Here is a 6260-nt window from a genome sequence, read left to right as displayed (position 1 = left end):
GGAACGGACTGCTGTTGGTGCTGTTGCTGTTGTTGCTGCTATTGTTACTACTACGGATGCTGTCTCTATTGCTTCTGCGCTAATGTTATCGCGCTGCTAGTATTCTTTTGTGCTACGATAAATGAAATTTCCATTGATGCTGTTCTGTGATTCGACGTGGGGGCGGAGTATGCATATATGTGCAAAATAAGCTAATAAGTCGGATTGTGCGGAAATCCACACAAACAGATTTCACTCGTTCTGTACCAGAATTTCTGCTGCTGGAGATCCAGTGCGGTATTGACAAGATTCTTGTAGGGGTCTACTACCTCCGAATGTTGATGGCTCTGAAACACTGCTACATCATTTCGATGAATATACTGTGAAGTACAATTCCACATTTTTCCTGGGTGACTTCAACACAGACCTGCTGAAACACACTGGTAAATCGCAATATTTTAAGAATGCTTTATCGAACATGTCCTACACGTGTATCAATGATGAACCTACGTTTTTTCACCGAACTGGCTGTTCCTTGCTCGATCTTTTTATAACGGATTCCCCTAACGCAGTCCTTAGATTTGGACAAGTATCTCTGTCCGGAATATCAAAACATGACTTGATATTTTCTTCCCTTAACTATAGAAATTGGAAGTACACCAAAAGTGTACAAGATCATGTCCATTATAAACGCCTCAGGAATAAAACAAATGAACTTATTAAAAAGTCTAAAATTGATTTTGACAGACGTAATTTTAATGTGGAAATTCCTAGTAAGGAACTTTGGAACAACATTAAAAAATTCGGTATTTCTAAAAAAGGAGCGGTTCAAAATAACTTTGATCATTCTGCAAACGATATCAATGAGTACTTTTCTTCCAATTTTCCAATTTTTACAACTCTTCGATTCCTACCTTCCCTACAAATAACAATGGTTTCCATTTTAGGCTTATCCAAGACTATGAAATTATGAACGCCATATTCTCGATTAGTTCTAATGCGGTCGGGCTGGATAATATTCCCATACAATACATTAAATTAATCCTGCCACATGCAATGCCATATATACGACATTTGTTTAATTCAATTATAAAATCATCAATGTTTCCCCGCATATGGAAATGTGTAAAAGTAATTCCCATCAAGAACAAAGGCAATCTCGCTTGTTTATCTAATCTTCGACCTATTAGCTTGTGTAAAGTTTTTGAAAAACTTCTTAAAGAACAAATTTCTTGTTTCATTAACGAAATGAATTTTCTACATCCCTTTCAATCCGGCTTCAGAAAATTCCACAGCACTGAAACCGCATTGATGAAGGTGCATGATGATATTTCGCAAGTGATTGATAAACGCGGAGTTGCAATTCTTCTGTTACTTGACTTTGCCAAAGCGTTTGACCATGTTTCACATAGCAAACTTTTTTTTTATTCATTTCGTTTATTTGATAGGCACAAATGCGTTAGCTTGGCGGTGCCAAATTCTTTTGTTTTTACATTTTGAATATTTTAAAACTAGGAGGTTACAATGTTGAAATATTTATTTATAAAAGAGAAAAACTTTACAGCTATCTTAAGGCTAGAAATAAGATTCTATATACAAGAGAGGGGGCAAAAGATTTTTTTATGAAAAATTTAAAAGCAAGGAATTCAATAGTAATAGTTTTTTAGGAAATATTTACAGTTATCTTAAAACTAACAATATGGTTTGGTACACAAAAGGGGGAACAAAAATTTATGAAAATTTTCACAGGTGTTTTAAAACTAGGGATACAATTCTATTTACAAGATGGGGGACAATAATTTTAACAAAGAGGTAAAATTATTGTATGTAATGTAAGCTTTGTTAGCGCGTTTAACGAACGATCAATCAAGCAGTTTTTTTTCCGAATGATTGAAACGTTTTCCACCTTTTGATTACTGGTTAGCTGAATCAAATTTCCAATAAAATTGCGACAATCAGCGAAAAACAAAGCAACCTTGGGGTTGTACAATTGTTTTTGTCTTGTAATCGAGTGAAACATGCCTGCCAACAAGAAGTTGGCCGCCATCGCTACTGTGGCCAACGAAGCGGAAGAACCCAACCCATTTGTTATTTGGAACCGTCGGATAGCAGTGGCGGATAGTCGTAATAGCGATGCGGAAAGTTTCACCAACTTCAGCTTCGTCTCCGAAGCGGATTCCAATGATATTTCTTCGCTATCTGCAGGTGATATTGTTCCGTTTAACGAAATTGAGAGCGTTGGCCCGGAAAAGATTGTGCAATCTCTCGAAATGTCAAATATATCATACAACATTATCCAGAATAAGATGAATTTAAACGAAAAGCGAGGTTTCTTTGTCAGGAATGCCGATCTACAATGCACACTCGTCTCAGCATGATTACTCACATGAAGATGCATCTGAAACCGGTTTGTGAAGTCTGTTTTGGACTGTTCGAATCGACTGACGCAGTGCGCAGCCATATAAATACTATCCATCCAGAAGTGGTCATTCAGGATCGAGCTACGACACCGACGCCAAAAGAGTACTACTATATGCAGACCATCGCTCCTCCAAATACACCAAATCCATTATCAGATGACGAGATGAAGACAATTGAAGGTCTGGTCAATCCAATTGTGAAGTTGCCAGTTATTGAGAATTCTGTCAATAAGCTCCTTAGCCACGAGGACACAGATGAAGCTGTCAGTACCGAGGATGAACACGGTCTGGTAATCGATTAACGTCCTCCTCAACCAGTTGGGCATCGCAAACGCCCAATCAAAAAACTTATTTTGAAACGCCAACTCAAGAAAAAGATTACTAAAGGTAAAAGTATTGATGCTTCCAAACCGGAGAATGTTTTGAAGAAAATAACATCCAGATTTGGAAGAGCAATCAGCTTGAAACTACCGCAATATTAAGTTGATGATGGCACATTTTGTTATTGTTTTCATGAATTGAACTGAGTTAAAAAAAGGATTTTTCTTATTAATAATGAACCGGTTTTTATGGTTTAAAACAACATATACAGATAATATTATTTGTTGCAAACTTAAAATATTTACATAATAATTTAAATTCAGCAAATTCTTTGATAAATAAACACTTTGATGCTAAAAAAAATTACAACTATCTTAAAACTAGGAATATGGAATACAAATTTAAACTTTTTTACCGGAGACTTATGCTTGGTCAAGATATTCAGAGGGGGGCTTATTTCCAAAATCGGTGTAGAAGCAGTGGTATCAAGAACAGGGGAGAGAAGGCGTAGATGGTGACCGGGAGAGAAGAGCAAAACTTGCAACTTTCAGACAAACGGGAGATCAGCGAAACCAATCAGCGCCTCAGTCTAGTAGGTCGGATTGACGGATGGTATTCTTCGGACCCGCGGGGAATCCTTCAAAAGTCATCGGACCACGAGTCGCTCTCGGTTCAGTTTCCGTAGTGGTAAGGGCGACGGCGGTCACATAGTGGCAGTCTGGAGCTGATCGGTTCCACACGGCAGGAGGAAACTTCTAAAAACGAGAAATAAAAAGAGAGGGGCTAAATTGGGATATTTATCGTTTTTATGAAAGTATACATAAGGGACATATAGGGGAAATCACGATTTGCCAGCATATCTCGGACTGGGACATTGGGTGGTCTACCTCGGGCCCGAAGGGAATCCTTTAATTGAGACCTGGCGTCCAAATACCCAGCGCATACCCAGACAACGTGCTCGATGTCGTGATAGCCCTCTTCACAAGCGCACAGACAACTCTCCGCAAGCCCAATACGCCGCAAATGCGCATCTAAGATGTAGTGGTTGAACATAAGTCGGGACATTTGTAACCGTCGTTACAAGTCCCGATGATTTTTATATGCATTTTTGTATTTTTTTTAAACTGTTGTGTTTCCTAATATTAATGTTAGTAGGGTTAGTATTAAAATAAATAAATAAATAAATAAAATATAAAATGTAAATAGTAGGGACAAATACACAACACAGATAATTGTATATAAAAACATTGGGCTGGAAAGGGTCGAAAGTGTTATACGGAGAGATAATACACCCCTGAAGGGGGTGGTGATAGGTTACGCCTAGAAGGAAGGTGGAAATTGTGGGTGGCGGTAGTAAGGGCAGAGGAAATCGAAGGAACCCGCCATTGGTCATTAGTACCGCGGCGTTCGTGTGATTTAGAAGTGAGTGGAAAGTATTTTTAAATTGTGAGACTGGACTTAACCGACAACTTGGAGATCCAGAATTCTTCTGTTCATTCAGGTAAATGGCTCCGTCGAACCTAACCTGGTAACCTGTATGTCTCACTTTCACTATATGTCCCATTTAGGACCTTTTTTACATTTCTTACAAAAGAAATGTATAGGATTCGCTCAAACTTTGAAAACTTTTTCCGAGGCCCGGAGGGCCGAGTCTCATATACCAATCGACTCAGCTCGACAAATTGAGACAATGTCTGTATGTGTGTGTGTGTGTGTGTGTGTATGTGTGTATGTATGTTTGTACAAAATGTCATGTAATTATCTCAGCAATGGCTGAACCGACCTTAATGAAATTAGTTTCAAATGAAAGGCCCAACGTTGCCATTCGACACTATTATTTTTGATTTTCGATATGTTGTTTACTTTCTGAGATATGGGCGATTTTGTCAAAACACAACAAGTTTTTTGCAAATAACTTTCGAACAATACATTATTGTCCTACAAACTGCACATAAATAGAAAGCTTGTAAAAATACCTTTCTAACAAGCTATAGATTGTCTAAATCCGTGCACGAGCGGCGGAGATGTTAACCATCTTGTATTTTTAGTCCTCGCTTACCAATTTCCACTAATTAAAAATGAGATTGTTTCATACAGAGTATTTCTTTACTGGTGTTTTAGGGGCAAAACTAAACCGATTTTGAATATCGGGGTATGAAAACACATCTACGTGATTCAAGGAATTCGATGTCGAGAACATTTTGTGAATTACGTTTATAACAAATGAACTATTTCTCAAAAATCAATATATAAATTCACTTTAAAGACAAAATAATGAGTTGATGAAGAAACAGTGAGTTCTTGTATTTATCCCTTGGATTAGGCATTGCGTTCAATCATGAGGTAAATGTTTGATGGTATATCAATACACAGATCAACAAGTAATTCACCTAGTAGTGAGATAAAAGATTTCTAATATAATTATACTTGTGGCGTCACCGAAAGCAACTGTATGGTTGAAGCCCAAAAATCTAGCGAAAATTTATCTCTTTTGCAAGATTTAGGTTATACTGGTTATGGCGCAAAAATTACTACTTACATTATTTATGATAAGAATGTAAGAATCAATATATCATAATAATATACCTATAAAAATAATGTCACTGCATTAACCATCATTTGCCATTCCTCACACGCCCCCCCACATCTCTCTCTCTCTCTCTCTCTCTCTCTCTCTCTCTCTCTCTTCTCTCTCTCTCTCTCTCTCTCTCTCTCTCTCTCTCTCTCTCTCTCTCTCTTTCTCTCTCTGTCTCTTCTATCGCATCTATCTAGCTATTTCTAAGTTGTGGGATAAGATCTTCTGCCAATCTGAAATATTTATTAATTGTAATTGCGAAGGTTTGAGAAAACAAAACTATTTTTGGTCTGCTGCTACATCAACTCAACTTTAATTCAATTGTATTCAAAGCCTGTATCTACACTATAATTAAGGAAATTCATAGCTATATCAGAAAAATATTTGGCTTAACTGGGTAATATGAAAGTTTGACGATGAAAATTTTCAAAAAATGCATTCCACGTGCGATATTTAAACTATTCGTATCTCTATTGAATTTTGAATGAAATATATGGTCAAAGACTGAAAGCTGAAGCCAGCAGGATTGGACTTGCCATCAACGTTTCGAAGACAAAATACATGAGAGGAAGAGGTTCTGGAGACGACAATGTGAACCTCCCACCCGAGTTCGGATTGACGGTGATGTAATTGGGTGATTAATGTATTTGGGCTCACTGGTAACCGATGACAATGATAACAGCAGAGAAATTCAGAGACGGATCTTGGCGGGAAATCGTGCCTACTTTGGACTCCGGAGGACGCTCCGGTTGAACAAAATTCGCCGCCGCACGAAGTTGATTATCTACAAGACGCTGATTAGATCGGTGGTCCTCTACGGCCACGAGACCTGGACTATGCTCGTGGAGGACCAACGCGCCCTTGGAGTTTTCGAACGAAAGGTGTTGCGTACCATCTATGATGGCGTGCAGATGGAAGACGGAACGTTGAGCAGGCGAATGAACCATGAGTTGTATCAGCTGCGC

The 6260-nt window shown here is 38.1% G+C and overlaps 1 pseudogene; it reads left to right on the top strand.

Moving 5' to 3' along the window:
• The first annotated feature begins 1893 nt into the window (after positions 1-1893).
• Positions 1894-2984, top strand: LOC131683052 (uncharacterized; annotated as a pseudogene).
• The last annotated feature ends 3276 nt before the right edge of the window (positions 2985-6260 follow it).

This window comes from Topomyia yanbarensis, chromosome 2, assembly GCF_030247195.1.
Source record: "Topomyia yanbarensis strain Yona2022 chromosome 2, ASM3024719v1, whole genome shotgun sequence".
Classification (NCBI taxonomy): domain Eukaryota; kingdom Metazoa; phylum Arthropoda; class Insecta; order Diptera; family Culicidae; genus Topomyia; species Topomyia yanbarensis.
This window is presented reverse-complemented; position numbering and strand designations above follow the sequence as displayed.